We start from the raw sequence: 20,298 nt of genomic DNA, 5'->3' as shown, positions 1-20,298 counted from the left end.
CGATAGAATATGTTACAAGAATTTTGCATACATCTTTCATTTGTGTGCATCAAATTATTGGAGTGCATGGCATGATCCAAATTTGCATCCTTTCAAAGCATGGTAAGTTTGAGAATTAGGCACACTAATGGCATTCCTATGATGTTTTATAGGAGCACAAGGGTCATGAGGTAGCCCATTCGTCGATGAGCTACTAGTGAGAGGGGGTAAGGGAATTTTAACCAACCAATAAGTGTTGTAAGGGGGGTTTTTAGCAAACTAACGGCCCTTTTAGAGTTAGGTGGAGCTAAGTAAGTTATAATATTTGTTTGTTTATAGATAGAGGACCTAGTGTTATATAGTAGCATACAACTTGAGATGTGTTTTGGAAGCTTCATTGATGGGCTACGGGGATTGGAAGGTGAGAGGGAGAGGCTTATTATTAGATATAATATTACTTAATAAAAGAACAAGTGAAGCACTTTAAGGGAATAAGAAATCCCCAAGGTTGGATAGGAGAAATGAAAGGAGTGGGAAGATTTAAAGGATAATCAGATGTTTTTTTAATCCTTTTTCGAAAGTGGATAGACTCGAGTGCTCAACACAAATGCTAAGGACACACAATGAGCTAAAATAGCAAGTTTATAGGAAGGGACAGATGCTTATCCCTAAAAAAATAGAGGGAGATCCAGTTGGAACTAGTTGAAGAGGTGAAGAAAGATAAAGGCTTCAATTCTAGATTGGGACGTGGACAATAAAAAGCCAAATGGGCTAGTGATAGTAGGTACCATAGCTCATTGAGTGACTTGCAAGAGACCGAGCTCTCTAAAAGAATATGAGAAAAGCAAACCAAAAGGGATATACTGAGCAGATGGCTAATGGCGAAGTTGGCAGTAAAAAATAAAAACCAAAAGTCAATGAGACATTCTGGGAGCTAGAGCATGACCAATTGTTGCAGCATGGTGTGCCCAAGAGTTGCACGCCCACTAATCAGATGGACCTCCTACTATTGTACAACCAGATAGACAACCTATAGCAACAACTGATGCCCCCGTGGCTTTATTAAGAGGTTGAAGATGCGACTTATTAGTTTTGAGTATAATTGAATAAGTTTTGAAAGTTTTTTGAGGAGTTAGAATGATTTTGGTCGAAACTGAGTGGTTTTGCTGTGTTTTGTTGACCTTTTATAATGTTCTATTGAGCTTTTTTATGTCTCTATAACAGTTTTGTATACTTATGTGTGTGTCAAGTTATATGGGTTCCTATATTGGGAAAGTTTTCTTGCTCTAGAAAGAGAAGAATATAGGCTCAAAGTAAATCAATTGAAAAAAGAAGTAGCAATTGAAGATTGAAGTGAAGACTTGGAGTAAGAATGTTAGTGATGAGTTGTAAAGAGTCACTATAGTAGCTCTTGTGACTCTTGGGATCTTCCATGCCCTTTCAATGGTTTCTCCATGACCAAGAGAGGATATTTTTCATTCATTTTATTATACTCTAAAGTTATTATGATGTTTGAGTGATTGAAAGTGTGTATGAGAGAGGAAGCCATTTTAAAGAGGCTGAAACAATGAATCTATGAGTAAAGATTAAGAAAAAAAGACTATGAATCATGATGAATAAAGATTATGTGATCATTTTCCATTCCATATTTATTTATTTTTATTTCATTTTTGGTTTGTGATAATAAAGAATATGTGAAGATTGGTTGAAGATGAATCCATGGGAAAAATTATCTATGATATTCCATAGAGAAGTTCTTGTTCTTCTTGTTGTTTCCTTTGTTTGTTCTATGAAGCAATAAAAAATATTCTTATAGATGCTACAAGCTATACTTTCTTGCAATTATTTTCTTTTTTTCTTGGTGTTCCTCGAGAGCTCTATGTTTTTGTGCATAATCAAGGAAAGTTTCCATTAAGATTTACCCAAATGAGATTGAAACTTTTGTGCATAATCAAGGAAAGTTTCCATTAAGATTTACCCAAATGAGATTGAAAGTTGAAGAAATGACACCATTGAAGAGAAAGAGAAGCAAGCAAGAATCACAAGAACTCAAAACTAATTGAAAGAATTCATAGGCAAAGACAATTTATTCAAAATATTCATCCCTCAATGGAAAAAGCACAATGCTATATTAATGCGAGCCTTGTCTCTATCTACTAAAGCAACAGAGTTTTGCATCTTGGTGTGAGATTATTAAGGAAGAAAACTAAAGAAACAGAAGCATAGAGAATGGTAAAAGATAGGAGATTTTCCTTTTGTTGAGGATTTTCCTAATAATATTAAGCGAGCAATAGTGAAGAAGCTACAAGAGACTTGGTCAATGGAAGTCCACCACAATAAGAAGGAGAGAAGCTAGAAACTATTCATAAATACTCAACAAGAGGATACGTGAGACATTTGGTGTACTAACAATCTTCTCAACTAGCAACTCATTGGAGGTTGGTGGATTGTGTCTTCTTCACCACATACACTATAGAAAACATTTGGTGTACTAACAATCTTCTCAACTAGCAACTCATTGGAGGTTGGTGGATTGTGTCTTCTTCACCACATACACTATAGAAAACCTTTGAAATTGGTATTATTAGAATGATGATATCATGGCTATCCTCGGATGGATGAACTTTGAGATCTTTGGAACCAAAATCCTTGCCCTCTCTGTAGTAGCATGAAGGTTGAACTTAGAGACTGTGAGAAAGAAGAAGTGGAAGAAACGCTAGCTAGAGAGTCTTCTAGATGCTAGAGTAAACAAAAGACCCTCTATTCTCCTCTATAGAGTAGAAGAACCGGGTGAAGACAACTCTTTGATGAATAAGTTGAAGAGACAAGCATTGAAACATCCCTAGAGGTAGATACAAAGATAGAAAGAAAAGGCTAGATCAGAGAACTACAAAGTAGAAGAAGAATCTTTTGGTGTCCTTTTAGCACTCGTTATAGAAGTTCTAATGGCACAATAGAATCAAGGTTCCCTTCCTATAGTCAAATATGGCATGGAATGTTGATGACATACTAGTAAATGTAGTTCCATTATCCATCTGTAAAGGAGAATACAACGAAGATCCTACTCTTCACATAGCAAAGTTTATGGTAGCATGTGTAGCCAACAATGCCACAACCCCATAGAATTGGTTCAATATTCCCGGCCACTTTCAAGGGCACACAGTTTCAATGGTATGAAAGGTATATAGTAGTAACTTATGATACATGGTATGAATCGATGTGAGGTGCCCACCCATCGGCTGTCTAAGCACGCATTTAGCGGTCTATCAAGAAACGAATCTAAGCATCATTGCCCGACACTCCCATGGAATATTCGAGGTTTTGTTGCCTAGGGTTTCCCGAATCCGCCTTGCAACGGAACATTTATGGCTCAACCCACTAGGATTAACCTGAAATTTGGGCTCCTAGTGGCCAAGGTCTCCTAACAACATTCTAGAGTCAAATCTTGGACATCCTACTTTACGCAGAGATACCCAATCCGAAACAGACCCATGCTGCACTTGGTTCAAAGAGAATGGGAAACGAGAGGGATGCACTACTCAACCTCTCTACCCATAGGGCATAGTCCCATTCCGGTCCCCTAAAACGGCATGAATCGGATTCTAACCTAACAATACCTAAAGGTCGAATGAGGGTAAAATCTTGTGAGAAGCCTCCTAGTTTTCTGGGACCACCCTGCCGTAGGACAGACCCGTCAGGGGTTGCGCCCACCTGCTTCCATTATAGCTTTAGTTTTCTAATTAGGCCCTACCACATTTATGTGTGACACTTAAAGTCAGCTTCATTAATTAAGCATTTTAGGGAACAGGGTTCGTTCGCATAACTTATATCACAGACACAAAAACAGAGCAAAGCAATCTGTTGACAAACAAGATTCAAACAAGTTCCTTAACTTATCTTCAAGTTAATCTTTGTCTCCCGCCCATACAGGAGAAATTATGTATCGCTTCTGTCCAACAGAAGTATCCCTTCTGCCCTGCAAAAGTAATTGGTCCAATTCACATGGCACCACAACTCAATCCTTTATCTAGAATAGGATCTCCCAACATGCCCAGAGGTTGGGGGCCACGGAGGTCTTCAACTCCATTCTAGACCTAGCAAGGGGTGTCCAAAGCTCCAATTGACCTGCAAGTTGTCTAGGAGCGAAACAACATTCCCGCGGATGACCTTTTCACCAATCGACCTTTGGCCCATGAATCGAGCAGAGCCCTCTCGAGTTAATCCGCAGTGTGATCATGGAGGTGATCCACCCGTGCAATATATCCTTCCTTAATAAAATCCTTTAAGAATCAAGCACAAACAAGGCATTCAGCCCTAATATCATTTCCAAGAAAACATTCCTTTATTCCCATGGCGACTTGTCATCACAAACCCTTGCCATGCATTTACCATAAATCACAAGCACTTGGAATAATAATCCAAACAACAACTAACAACCAGTTGAATGTAAAAGCATTTAGGATGTTGTTCGATCAACCAACAAAACCAATTGCATTCTTTCCAACCAATGCAAGAATAGACGATATAACATTTCCATCGTATATTTGCTCTCCCCCTTGGGATCTAAGAACAATACTATGCAAAAATGTTCTTAATACTTCCTTCCTTCGGCTAGGGCATATGTTAAGGGTTCAAACACTATTCATGATGTAAGTTCTATAGGTCACTTACCTTGATTGATAACCCAACCCTAGATTTGGATTGGCAAAAGTCATCGTTATCCAACGGATCTCAAGACATCTTAGTTTTAACCCTTATGATTAATTTCTTGTACTAGCTCTTAGTCAAGTCATGAGGCAACTAGAAAATTATCCTCATATATCAAACATGTTATAGGCATAACATGTGAATACTTAATAAGATAAGTGCGAGATTATATCAAGTAATTAGACTCCAATAGGCCTTGCATTGAGCTAGAATCTAGTTTTTCTTAATATTTGGGCTCTTAGGCTAAGTAGTTTTGAAGTATTTAAACTTTAAACTAGTACTTTCTATTCATGATTCTCAATGTCATATTCTTTTAGTAATTATGCTATTTGTAACTCTTGACTAATTCTTCCTTGTAATTGCTCTACCAGCAAATAAGTCATATGTAACTAGGTGCAATTATCTTCCCTTGATATATGCACTTCACAAACTCCATCTTCCGAGTAGGTGAGATGAAATTTATCCTTTCCCATGACCTATACTCGTGCATCTTAGTATGGGGCCTAACGTATCTCATACGAGAATCAAAGCAAGCATCTATCAATTTGAAAATACATTACTTATGACCGGAACCGCAGTTGGATTGACAGTGATGCCTTTGCCTGAAGCCTTGTTGCTGGTTGCAGGATTGTCATCCGCACGTGACATTCTTTGCATGGAGGCCATCGTCCGCAAGTAGTCTCAAGATATTAAGAAGGTGGAATAGATTCAAGATGGGAGAGCGTAAGAGAAGATGGTTAAGTCGAGGATCGAGATATAGGGAATTGAGCTAATTCTCTTACTTGTAGCCTCTCGGGGTGACTCTTCTCTCTCTCTCTCTCTCTCAAGCTCTCTTTCAAGCTCTTCCTCACAATCTCTTGGAGGGGTATTCTTCTCTCTACCTCTCTCTCGCAGCCTCTTGGGGTCTCCTTATGCTTTTCTATGCCTCTCCAATGCCTCATATTTATAGTGAATTAGAGAAGAGGGCTTGTGGTTGAGAAGTGGAGCTCTTTGTGGAGGGGGATCTTGGAAAGATCAATGATCTGATGGTCAAATCATAAATCTGATGGTTCCATTGGCTCCAAAAGGGGGGTAAAACTCCAAGACACTTGATTAGAAAGCTCTTAGTTCACTCCTTCTTCTTTTCTCTATTCAAAGTGCTGTTTTCTGTCTGTGGACTGCGATCGCAGTGTGCACGATTTCGCAAATCACTTTTCTTTATTTTTCTTTTTATAAATTCTCCAAAACTAACTAAAACGTCACTTGTCTTTTCTTTTAAATGACATCCAATTCTAAAAAATTCCATATCTTTTTTTTTGGATAATATCTAAAAGATCTAAAATATACTAGTTTTGCCCAAAATCTAATATTTCTGGACCATCCAAACTATACACATTAATACTAGTAATTAATATAGCTCATAAGTCTCGTTCACGTTGTAACTTATGTGAAGGGTGGCCACGCTCCTTATCAATCCGAGAAAAATAGTGGATTTACGACTCTCGATTTTCCCAAATAAAATATTTTTAATTAAATAAAAATCCTTAATTATTAATGTTAATTAGTTTTTACCTTAATTAGTCTTTAGTTAGTAACCTTACTAACTTATTGATTGACTAATTAACTTTCAAACTAGCCAACTAACTTTTATTGTGATGAGATATTACAATTGAAGCTAGCTTTCCTCTTCAAATTTAGGAATCAAGGCTTTGAAGAGTGGATGTGAGAGGAGCTTACAAATTTGAGCTAGTCCCTTGGAGAATGAGTCAAAGCATATGTCTCAAGAATGAAATCTATATTGAGGAGATGGACCAATCATAATCTGGATGAAGGAATTCAAAAGGGAGTCTTTCTTAGAGGATTGCAATCAAATGTTTACAAGTTTGTGGAATTGAGAAGACTAGCTAATTTGTAAGCTGCAATGGAAGGTACCATACTCTATAATGAGGCGTAAACTAGATTGTCAATTATCCTACAAAGAGGTGTTCTTGTACTCTTAATGCTAAGAATGTTGTATCCACTGAATAGAACTCCAACAATTGTCCATTACCCCTATCCATAAATGCCTTCAGTGCCTCAATATGGTGCACTAACTCCACAATGGCCATAAACAATAGCTCCTACCACAACAACAAAGGCCTCAAAAAGTTAACCCAATGGTATATAATCAATAATAGTGAAACTCTACCAACTAGAATTAGTAGCCCCAATAGTCCAAATAAGATCCCTGAATTAGAATCAAAATAAAGGCCCTTATACATCAACTCAATTGGCATATATTGTGATCATAGAATAGCCCCAAAATCCCACTACAAATGTGTCAAGAGAGAATGTTTAAAGGACTAGTTATACAATTCAATTGAAAACATTAAGAAGAAAGCAATGGACATGATAGCAAAGGAGTTCTAGACTATGAAGGTGGACACTAGTATCTCCAATCCTACAAGAGTAGCTTCAAATACCTCAAGATAAATACTTCATGCGGAAAATGCCACCAAGTAAGACATTTAGCCACCATTGAATGTACCAAAAACCCACCATTCCTACACCCTTCTATTCATATTGTTTAAGGAAGAGCCATACATATACGACATTTGCTCTTTGAAGGAGATGCATGAAGAAAGAAGAAAAAAAGAAGAAGAAGCACAGTTTAACCTACCCAATCTTATCAGCCCTAAACCCAAGAAGTTTAATCCTAACTTTAGTCCAAGGAGGTTTCTCTCTCAAAGCTACAAAGGAAAACAATCAAATGGTGGCCAAAGATTTGAAATGCAATGCTATAGATACAATGAAAAGTGTCACATTTCCCTAAACTATCTAAACCCTCTAAGAGCTGTGGATTATAAGTTGTTATAAAGTAGATGCAAAGGTAAGGCTATACTGCTAAAAATATTGTCCCAATCCAGCCTCTATAAAGGTGAATTCCCTCGATACTCCATTGAATGCTTAAGAACTAACATCCAATTTGGTAGAATTGGATCTTGCCACAATTATGCATATTAAAAAGAAAAAACTAATAAATCTAAAAAAAATGCTACTTCTTCTAGAACTTGGAAATTTAAACTTCCAACATAGCCATATAACAATATAGAATAGAACTCTCTAGAGCTACAAAAGGATATAGAGACAATCCATGAAGTAGAAGCAAGGTTCCAAGAAATAGAAGAGGTGGGTGTATCTCCAATGGGTGAAGAAGTAGGAAAGTAGTGGCTTCTTGAAGAAAGAGGAAATATCAAAGCGGATGGTACTCTGATTGTGACTCCCTTAACTATTAACATCAATTTTTGACTTTAGATAGAGTGCCTTGCACATAGACAAAATAAATTGACTGTGCAAAGGTGCCAAGTTAAGTCATTTACCTACATGTGGCTCAGCTCTTACTATGACAAAATTGAAGTATAGATTTACTTTTACAAGCACATATATGGTCAACAAGTATGTATAAGAGCGGATAAATTTTGGCTACTTGAAACACACATATAAATGCACTTTTTTCATGATTCTATATATGATTGTTGCTATATTGTAGATGCACATCTCCACATGCTTATTAATATGACTATACATGCAATAGAATCACACAATTTTTTATTGAAACACTACAAGAGATAAAGGGTATTTCGATACTAGATTCCAATGCATATGAGAAAACTTTCATGTCAATGGTACATGCCTTGTTATGATCCTAAAAACTTTTCATTTGAACGTCTCTATATGTACATATATATCGACAATAATTTTGATGACTATTTAAACTGCAATAGTAGTGCACTTAAAAGTATATCAATGATCCTATTGATGTGCATAAGGTTGCTTATTTTGATAGTGGTAAAAAGTACTTCTTTGTCGAAAGTTTCCCCCCTTTGTTTTTTCTTCAATACCATAGCTCAAGAAGAGAACACAAATCTCTTTTTTTTGGGAAATTTGGTTCTATTGCTTGCTTATTCCTTTCCTAGATATGCTTGTCCACTTCTTTCTTCCAAGGCAATGTAGCTTGTGAAGTATGGATTTTGGTTGTTTTTTCTTTGTTGTTGATATATGCATAATTACTATATATATATATATATATATATATATATATATATATATATATATATATATATGTATGTATGTATGTATGTATGTATGTATGTATGTATGTATGTATGTATGTATGTCCATTTTCTTCTCTTTATATTCACTTTCAATTATTGTGTCATTACGTTTGATTAGCAACATCAATGCTTGATTGGTACTAAAGCTTGATTAATATTGGACTTGGGTTGATGTGAGTTTTAAGTATCTAGGAGAGAGAGAGAGAGAGAGAGAGAGAGAGAGAGAGAGAGAGAGAGAGAGAGAGAGAGAGAGAGAGAGAGAGAGAGAGAGAGAGAGAGAGAGAGAGAGAGACTTGGCTCGATGAAGCCTAGTTTCACCTCTAGCCTAGCCTAGCCTAGTATGATTGGATGTCTTTCATTATTGCCTACTTGCCAAATCTATCCCTCATGTAGTCAAATAAATAAGAATATATAAGCCACTCAAATAGTCATGAAAATAATGTTTTAGTAGATAATGCGGCAAGGAATTTATGATATGGTAGCAAATTAATGTTGAACGATGTTGAGAGTGGAAAAAGACTGAAATTTTGACTGATTTTTGTTGTTTTTGAGGTCTGAATGATTGATACTGATGGATTTAGAGTGATGTATGGTTGTTAATGGAAGTGTTTAAGAGTGTTTTCGATGATGTTGATTATGTTTTGGAAGTTCATGATGATTCTTAGTAAAAATATGAGGCTCTATGATGTTCTGATAGGTCCTGTTGAGGTTCTGATATCTTCTATATAGCTTCTATTTTGTTCTGATTTTCTTTTGTATGAAGCATGGATTGATGAGTGATGAAGGTTGAAATATTTTGAAAGCTTATTGAATAGTTTTTGATAGTTTAGAATGGTTTTAGTATGAGTTATGAGGTTCTTATGACCTTCTCTAAACCTTCTATAGAGCCTTTGTCTCTGTTCTGTCTCTGCTCTGTTCTTGTTCTGTTCTGTTATGTAGATCTTCTGTAAGTGTTCTATAGAATGAATATGTGACTTTGAAAATTTTTTCTAACTTTTTGAAAGGATGAATCTAAGTTCAAAAGAGCTAAAACAAATGAAAGAAGCAGCTACTGAAAACTGAAGAGAAGACTGAAGTGACAGTGACAGTAGTAAGTTATGAAAAGACACTGTAGTGGCTCTGGTGCCCTTTCATACCTCCCATACCTCTTGGGAGGTGTATCCACGACCTAAGAGGGATTATTAAGTGTCATTATTGAGTATTGTAGTGAGAAGATGATGTATTATTGAGAGAGAGAGAGAGAGAGAGCTAGAGATAGCCAATTCTATCAAAATAGTGTATCTGTATATGAGAGATTGAGAGAGAAATCTATGAAGACATTGAAGATGAATACTATGTGATTGATTTCCATTAAAAAATGGTGTATTATTTTATTTCTTTGTTCTATTGATGGATTTTGTGAAGATGTTGAAGATTATGGTTGATTCTATCAAATTTGTGGCAGATATCTACTATGATGCTGCGTGAAGAATTGTTGTTTTCCTTGTTTTGGTCATCTAAAGAATGAAACAAAAGCTTGTTGATGTTACAAGATAGATTTTCTTGCAGTACAATCCCCTTTTCCTTGGTGTTCCTCTTGGGGCTCTATGTTTTTGGTGCGCAGTCGGGGAAACTTACCATCAACAAGCATTAGAAGAGGCTAAAAATGAAGGAAGTGGCATTACCAAGAAGAGGAGAATTCAATGGATGTTTGCAAAGTTCCTTCTTCCACTGAAGAGTTGGAGATTCTTATTCCCAAAGCCACTTTCCACAAGAATTTCATCCCACAATGGCGGAAACACATTACCATCATGATGTATACTCTATGTGGTGGACTATTTCCTCTTCCTATTGAAGCAGCAGAAACTTGCATCTTGGTGGCAAATTGTTTGGAAACAAACTGAAGAGCAGAAGCAGAGAGAATGACTATCAATGGAAGATTTGGTATTCATTGAGAAGTTTCCAGACATCATCAAGTGGAAGATCGTGAAGAAGCTTCAGGAGTCGTGGTCTGCTGAGGTTCACGAAAACAAGAAGGAAAAGAGTTGTAATTTGTTCGTGGATGCTCAACAGCAAGATATGTGGGATGCTTGGTGCACTGACAATCTTCTGTTTGTATCCACTGAAAGTTGGTAGACAGAGTGTTTTTCACAACATGCACTGTTGAAACCCTCAGAAGCTGGCATTATTATAATGGCGCAACAATGATCCTAAGAAGAATGAGTTTTGATACTTTTAGAATGGAATATCTCCCCCTTTGTAGTGGTTTGAAAGCCAAATTCAGAGATGTTGAAAAGAAGGAAGTAGAAGAGATGTTGGCCAGAGAATCCCCTAGAGACTGAAGCCCTTTCTGATACTATTCTGTTGAGTACAGACCAACTGGTTGGAGCCAACCACCTGATGAATGACGCAATCAAGAGGCAAGCGTTAGAACGAGTCCAGAGGTACGTGAGAAGAGAGAAGGCAAAAATCAAAGCTGAGAACGAGCTCACAGTAGAAGCTTCCTTTGACACCCTAAAAGCACTCTTTACAGAAGTCCCCATGGCGACTCAAGGTCCCCTTCCTAGTCAAATTCATCTTGGAAATATTGATTGACAGGGACAGGAAATACAGTCCAGCCCCTGTCAAGGCCAATGCCACTGATAGCCAACAGAAGGTACAAGATCATCCTAAAAGATTGACAGGGACAGGAAATACAGTCCCAGGGACCGTTCCATGTTCCTATACCCAGATGCAAACAGTGCCACAGTATAATGCACCTAATCTAGTGTGGTCGCCACAGACGACAGTGCCTCAAATGATGGTTTAACCACAACAATAGTGGCCTCAAAGAGTTCCTCAACAATAGTGGAACCCTATCAACTGGAATCAATGACCCCAAGTCTCAACAGGAGTTCTGAATCAGAACCATAACAGAGGACCCTCTGGATCAATCCAACCCGTGTATGCAATAATTACAGAAGCTTCCCAAAACCCTATAAGTACTTGAGGAGGTGAAAATCTGAAGGACTACTTATCCAACTCAGTTGCAAGTATCAAGAAAGAGCTTATGGATGTGATTACAGAGCAGCTATAGACGTTGAAGGTGAATACCGCTAATATATCCACCCCTGCGGGAGCTGGGAGAGATGTGATGCGTTCTAATACCTAGTGTGGAAAGTGTCATCAAGCGGGACATTTAGCCACTGAATGTACCCAAAAACCAACTATTCTTGGAGCCTTTTGTTCCTACTGTTTGCGGAAGAACCATACAGAGGATATTTGAGATGTAAAGTGAAGATAGAAAGATGAAAATGCAAGATTCAACTTGCTAGAATCCAAAATGATGACATAGGATATTGGACCAAAGCCTAGGGAGTTTGGTCCTAATTTTGGTCCAAGGAGGTTTCCCTCTCAAAGTTACAGAGGACGATAGTCTAGTGGTGGTCAGAGATTCGAGGTGGAATGTTACATATGTGGAGAAAAGGGTCATATCTCACCGAATTTTCCAAACCCTAGAAGATCTATGGATTACAAGCCCTTATGCAGTCGATGCAAAGAAGAAGGCCACACTACAAAGGACTGTCTAAGTCCAGCCCCTGTCAAGGCCAATGCCACTGATAGCCAACAAAAGGTACAAGACCTACCTCCAATTTGGTAGAGTTGGAAGTTTCCGCTATCACGCGCACCAAGAAGAAGGAACCAGTTGTCCAGAAAGAGAACAACTCTCCTGCCAAGACTATGAAGTTCAACTTGCCAATAGAGGGATAGAGCAGTACAGGATAGAATAGTGCAATACAATACTGCAGTGCCACAGAGAGTCACAGAGAAGCCTATGGATCCTATCAAAGATTATGACTTGGTAAAAGAACTAGACACTTTTAAACCAAACTTAACATTCCGACAGTTGCTAATGCTGTCTCCCAGCTGCCCAAAGAGATTCAAAAGCATCTTGACAAGAAGATGCAAACTAAGGATTGTTTCCCCAATAACAATAAAGTTCAATAGAGCTGCAGAACCTACGAAGGAAGTGGATGTGGCTAATGCCTTCCTAGATCCTGGAACCCCAGATATTAGTGTATGGACAGAAGGATGATTTATTTCAGATGCATTGATTGATGGAGGCTCATCAGTAAACATAATGACGGATGTGACAATGAAGGACTTAGGTTTGCCAGGAATTCAATCTACACAGTGGCTTATCAAATTGGTAGACCAAAGCAGAATTAAACTGTTGGGCATCCTCCCATACGTTAAAAAAACCCTTGCAGAAAAAGATTACTCGCTGACCTATCTAGTGGTTAAACCAAATTCTTATGGGACCTCATACACTCTGCTGTTGGAAAGACCTTGGCTTTTTGAAGCAAGAGCCAGGATGGATTGGTTCAAAGGAACCCTAACCCTAGGTAGAGGATCCAACAAAGTGGTGTTGAAATTGTATGGATCGCAAAAAGGTAATGGATCCACATCCATCGAAGTCATAACTGACTCCTCCAATGAAGTAACAGATGGTACATCAGGAGACGAAGAGGCTGTTAAAAAGATCTTTTCCAAGAAAACTAAGGCACAATCCCTAACAATGGGCACTGTAAACTACCAAGGAAGCAAAGTCTTTTTCCATGGGAGACTACCTCCTGCCTCAACTAGAATTAACTTCTGAAATCACCTCTGACAGCGAGATAGAAGCTAGAGACACAAGCAGAAGCAGAAATAGACACAGAGGTGGAGGATCTATTCTTCTCCTACAGAGCCTCTACAGAAGCAGAGATAGAGCCTCTAGAGGAAGAGGATGAAAATGATGAGGAAGAAAACAAAGCAGGATATGAAAGTGCAGATGAAGAACTTCCTCTGATAGCAGATGATCTTGTTGATGGCCCTAGGGAGACCTCAAAGGCCAAAGATCTCGGGGTGTTGGATGGATTGACTATGGTTCTATTTGGGTTGACCAATGGACCACAAAGTATGCAAAATCTGCATAAGCAATGGATCAAAGGCATAAAAATTAAGTCCACCAGTGGCTCTTGTCATCCTGACCATTCATTCCGGAGAAAAGAGGATGATGATTCCCCTTGTCAACAAAAGCCAGAGCCATCAGAGCCACGGTTTATAGAAGATCCATGCTATGTGACATTCCTGGATGCATCCTCTGAAGATGAATCCCTAAGTCCAGAAGAAACCACCACTCATACATAAATAAACAAAGTTCTGATACCCTTCCAGCAATCTCAACAGACAAATGAGTCATCTGTTCACAAGGAGGACACTGGTTCTAGTGGAATATCAGACGATGACACTACTCCCTTGAAAGAGACAGACCTCTATCCAGAAGCAATCCGTGGGACATTTATCCATGAAGTGGAAGGTGAAAAGCAAATGATGTTCTTGGTTACTTATGGTACTGAACGTCACCTGAAAGTGGGTCTCAATCTTCCAGAAAAAGAACTATTGGTCCTGCGAGACTTACTAAAGGAGAACATAGACGTGTTTGCTTGGTCGTACAAAGACCTAAAGCGGATTGATCCCACAGTAGGCCAACATCACATTGACCTAGAGTCTGATGCCAAACCTGTAAGGCAAAGATAAAGGCACATGAATCCTAATTATTCTGCTTTGATGAAGGTCGAATTATTGAAACTTCTTGAAGCCGAGTTCATTTATTCCATGGCTAATTGTGAATGGGTTTCTCCCATTGTGGGTGTACACAAGAAGAACAAGAAACTTTGAATATGTGTGGACTTTCAAAAGCTGAACTTGAAGACGAAGAATGATCATTTCCCTATCCCTTTTATAGACCAACTGTTGGACACAGTGGCAGGCCATGAGCTCTATTCCCTCTTGGATGGATTCAATGGATATAACCAAGTCCAAATTTTAGAGGAGGACCAATCCAAAATAACCTTCACCACATAATGGGGGACCTATGCCAATAGAGTGATGCTATTTGGGCTCTGTAATGCTCCTGCCACCTTCCAACGAGTAATGATGGCTACCTTCTAGAATCATTTGCATGATTTCATTGAGGTGTATCTTGATGACTTCTGTGTTTATAGTTTAATCTGTGAGCACTGGGGACACCTAGAGCAATGTTTTGACAGATGCCGAGAGTATGGGATTTCTCTCAACCCCGACAAATGTGTCTTTGGTGTTTCATCAGGAGTTCTTTTGGGTCATATTGTCTTTGCACAAGGGATTGCAACAGACCCAGCGAAGATAGAGAAGATTGCCGCCTTGGCAGCACCAACAAATCTTAAGTAGTTGTGAGGATTTCTTGGCAATGTGGGCTACTACAGAAGATTTATTGCACATTTTGCAACCAAGGAAACCCCTCTACACAAGCTCCTAAGGAAATATGTGGATTTCCTTTAGACTGATGATGACTACAAAGGAGCCTTTAATACCTTAAAACAGTGCCTTATCCAAGCACCTATCTTGCAGCCTCCTGATTGGACGAAGGAGTTTCATGTGCACACAGATGCATCAGTTGAAGGGCTAGGTGTTGTCCTATGTCAAAAGGCCCCCTCTAAATTAGATCAACCAATCTATTATGCAAGTTGAAAAGTAACCGACCGGAAGCAAAACTACATAGTGACAAAGCTTGAGTGCTTGGCAATGGTGTTTGCACTGGAGAAGTTTCGACACTATCTATTGTCAACGCATTTCAAGTTCTACATAGATCATGAAGCCCTGTCCTTCCTAATGAACAAAGCAGATGTTAAAGGACGACTGATGAGATGGTTGCTCCTATTCCAGGAGTTCTATTTTGAAGTGGTCACTAAGCCTGGTCGTTCCCATGTCCTAGCTGATCATCTATCACGGATCCCTCAAACCGCAAGAGAGGAACAAGATGATCCAGACCTTCCTGATGCTTCCTTATTTCTAGTTGAAATAGTTACTCCCTGGTATGCAAATATAGCCAACCTCCTGGCAACTCAGCAGTATCCTCTTGGCATCTCAAGCCGTGAGAAGAAGAAGCTTTTGTTAGAATCAGCCCCCTACAGTTTGCTAGGTGGTGCACTATACAAGAGAGGCAAAGATGAAGTATTGAGAAGATGTGTTGCAGGAGATGAAATCGGCATAGTATTGAAAGCATGCCATGACGAACCATGTGTTGGACACTTCGCAGAAGAAGCGACAGCCAGGAAGGCTCTGTTAGCAGGATATTGGTGGTGGCCGGCCCTCCACAAGGATGCACATGACTACTGCAAGAGATGTGATGCTTGTCAACGAATGGGGAAACCAACCAAAACAAGTGCCATGCCATTGCAACCCATTCTTCCCCTAAAGCCGTTCAAGAAGTGGGGGATTGATTTTGTCGGTCCCATTGATCCACCCATCAGACGAAAGTAGAACAGATACATCTTAAAATGTACAGATTATGTCACAAAGTGGTATGAAGCTAAAGCTCTGAAGCGAGATGATGGTAACAGCGTAGCTTTGTTCATGTACGAAAATATTATCACCCGTTTTGGTAGTTCCCTCGAGCTGGTAAGTGACATAGGTACTCATTTCCTTAACAAAATCATGGAGGAGTTGACAGAGTTGTATAAGATCCACCATCGCAAGTCCACTCCTTACTACCCCAGAGCGAACGGCCAAGTTGAAGTCACCAATCGTATCCTCTCCTCGATCCTGACAAGAACGATTGCCACACATCATCGTGACTAGGATGATCGACTTACAGAGGCCCTTTGGGCATACAAAACGTCCCATAAGGTAGCTATAGGATAGACCCCTTTCCAGCTAGTGTATGGTAGAGAAGCCATCTTCCCTGTTGAACTGGAATTGCCCTCTTTGCGAGTGGTAGTTAAAGAACGCTTGGGAGATGATGAGTCACTGCAACGCCGCCCCCTACACTTGTAATGTTTGGATGAGATTCGGTGGATGGCCCTACAATGTATGGAAACCACTCAAGCGTGACGCAAAGCCTATCATGACAGTTTCATCAAGCACAAGGAGTTCAAAGAAGGTGATCTTGTCCTAGCCTATGATTTGAGATTTGGAAAGTTTCCTAGCAAGCTTCAACAATGGTGGATGGGCTCGTACAAGGTACTTGTTGTCAATCCTAATGGCTCTGTTCAGGTGCAAACTGCTAATGCCTCTGATGGTCCTTTTCTGATCAATGGCTATCGTCTGAAGAAGCACTTCCCTCCTTAGGGATCTTGACAATCACAATCGACCTACCCTCCCCCTTTTGGGCGTCACACTGTCATTCTCTTCGTACTTCTGATAGCCCTTATGATTCTCCTCATGAGGCAGTCTCGTTCTGCTAGCCCCTCACAGATACATCTCTACCTTACCTTGTTCTCTTCTCATTTGATCCAACAACAGTGGGGCGAGGTTGGCCCTGACACATGGTATTTCTACCATTCTCTTTATTAATGAAAAAAAAAGAAAGGAAAAAAAAACAAAACAAAACAGACAAAACTATTATGGGAGAAAAGGAAGAAATTCCTTGTCATAACAGGCCTCGTTCCAAGAAAAGGTGGAAACACCCTTGGCAGGAAGTTGACTGTGGAAAAGGTGGTAAGACCCCATAGTTCAGGATAGCTAACTCACCAGCAGAACCTTTCCAACAAGTAATTTGAAGCCATCTCCCTTGGTGCGCTGTCTCTGCAATATCAATCTATATGCCCTTCTTAACAAACGACCTTTCTTACAAATCATTGAAGTACCAGAATTGTTGGCTGCCTCCTTGGATATGCCTCGTCTTCAATATCTTGATGACAGCAACAGCTGATAGGATCTTCATCACCAACCCCTTTAGTGATGCAAGCTTTCATCCTAACAGGATGGGGACGTGAGTACGGGCTGCCCTCTGTATCTATCAGTGAGCGTGAGACGACAGAGGGTGGGCTGAGTGACCAGTCTTTCCCTTCAAATCAAATGAGATGTGTGACTTAAGTGTTGCACGCATGGGATGGGCCTTTCAATGCACAATGCATGATCTTTTCTGTGCACTGCACCATAAGGCTCCCTGGCTTTTCTTCTTGCAGTGTATGCCGACACGGGGCGGGATGCACTATTGCACCATCAAATGCGCACAAGGCATACAACTTCTGCACAAGTGACAATGAGGATTATATCAATGGGCTTCAGGAATGGGTTGCCCTCCTGGATCTTTTAATAGAGAGTGAGACAGAGGGTGGGTTGAGTGTGACTCAATCAAGTATTGAGCGGTGACGATTGAGGGACGTTACGACAATTGGAGTCAGGTACTTTCTCATTTCCCTATGCACCCATGGGATGGGTCTCTACCATCAGCATAGGACACGTCACTCTGTTCTGTACACTGCATTGCAAGGCTCCCTAGCCTTCCTGCTTGCACCTATGCCAGACAGGTTGGATGCACTAATGCGCCATCAATTGTACACCCTGGCATACTCCCTCTACACCATTCCCTTGTCGATTCCTAAACCGGGTGTGAGATCTAGGTTTCCATCAATATTCACTCGTGTGATGCAAGTTCTGGGGCGAGTGATTGTTCTATCATCCCATCTGAGTGCCCGTGAGTTGAGTGACTATCCTTCGTCAAAAAACGACACCTCCCCCGACAGGCTTCATCAACCAGCTACCTCCCTGGGTGCTACTGCATGGTCCCTGCATGTTGGCTGAATGCTGGAGCGAGCCCTGGTACCTCCTACAACCAACTTCAACCCTTCTGTAGCCATGATGGTTCCTTCGACCATATGCGAAACGGGCCAAGTCTTTCTAACCTTATCCTTATGATTGCAAGTGTACGTTATGTTTGAAGTGTGGGGATGCCAGAGTCCAGTTGGTTGACGAGTCCTAGGCTATGTTGCTACATCTAGCCATGTCCGTTAAGGTTTTAAGTGTGGGAACGAGTCCCTGCGCATCTATGATGCATACCCCCCTGCATATGCCTCACTTTAATCATGCATGTATGCCATGATCTAATTTTACCCTGATGAGGTCCCTTCCCCACCCACTCGTCCATATTCAACCCACCCTCGGGGCCATTCTTTCTCTTTTTCCCTTTATCCCTTATTGTCACGATTTTCCATGAGAACTCATCCTACGTTCACTGGCCACCTTACCGCCCTATTCGTCCCTTTGACTTGACTATTTTTCCTTTTTACCAACCCTTGTTTCGACTGACAATTCTTGAGTAATTAATTTTTGAAGCATTTCTTGTAAATTGGACGATTTTCCATGTGAATGCATCTTTATTGCTTTTGAATAACAATCTGATATGATAGCCCTGTCCTCTATCTTCCTCCTGACATTTTTCCTTTTTACTCCCTGTTCTTCTAATGCACAGTTCATCCGATATTAATTTTTGTGCGTTTTCGGGCCATTTTCGTGCATATTTTTAACATTTTTTTTCCATGTGAACATGCCCTATTTTCATCAAAGTTCTAGTTTCATTTGACTGCTGTGTCTCACCAGTCTTTCCCTACATTTTTCATTTTTTCTCTGCCCTATTTCGATTGCTGTAATTTTTGTTATTAATTTTTCAATATATCCTCGGTTCCGTTTTTTGTGTTTTTCGCATGTGAACCCCTTTTAACTCCACTAGAAGTGTGTTTTGATGTGCCAACCCTATGAATACCCTTCTTGCATACATTTTTCCTTTTTACTGCCCTTCATTTTGGTGCCCCCTTCTTTTTATATTAATTTCTGTATCCCGTATTAAGGTTGATTTTTTTGGGGTTTTTCCATGTGAACGTGTCTTATCTTCATCAGGCCCCTCTTCTGACATGCTAAGCCTGTCCGGTATAACTTTTCTCACCAATTTCCTTTTTTCTGTGTTTCATTTCGGTGAATGGATTTTGTGATATTCATTGTCGTATGGGTTTTTGGACCTGTTTTTTGCCTTTTTCCCATGGGAACGCCCTGATTTGATCCCGACACCCCATTGTACTTTTTCGTAGTCTCCCCCTCGCCTTTTGGCTCAATTTTTCTTTTTACGTCATTGAGTTCTGACAAATGGTTTGCGAGTGATTAATTTTCTTTGTTTTGCCATGTCCCCGTGCGCCTTGCCTTGCGCCTGAACGCTCGCGTTTTTGAATTTACATGCCTCAACATGCCCTGTTCTCTTCACACCCTTTCATCTCGAAGTCCTGGCCCCTGTTGCTTCCCATCCCTGCAAAATTTTTTAACCCCGCCCCGTGCATGCGCACGGGACGGGACTGGCTCCCCATTCTTTCTTTTTCTTTATTTTACTGAACTTACATTCTTTACTGAACTTACATTCTTCTTTTCCTTAGGTCATGAGGACGCTTCCTTTCTAAGTGTGGAGATATGTTGAGAGTGAAAAAAGATTGAATTGTGACCGATTTTTGTTTTTTTTTAGGTCTGAATGATTGATACTGATGGATTTAGAGTGATTTATGGTTGTTAATGGAAGTGTTTGAGAGTGTTTTGGACAATATTTATTATGTTTTGGAAGTTCATGATGATTCTTAGTAAAAATATGAGGCTATGTGATGTTCTGATAGGTTCTGTTGAGGTTTTGATACCTTCTGTATAGCTTTTGTTTTGTTCTGATTTTCTTCTGTATGAAGCATGGATTGATGAGTGATGAAGGTTGAAATCTTTTGAAAGCTTATTGAATAGTTTT

The sequence above is a fragment of the Lygodium microphyllum genome, chromosome 24 (genome assembly GCF_053477565.2).
Source record: "Lygodium microphyllum isolate KBCC chromosome 24, Lygodium_microphyllum_v1.1.10, whole genome shotgun sequence".
Taxonomy (NCBI): Eukaryota; Viridiplantae; Streptophyta; class Polypodiopsida; order Schizaeales; family Lygodiaceae; genus Lygodium; species Lygodium microphyllum.
This window is presented reverse-complemented; position numbering follows the sequence as displayed.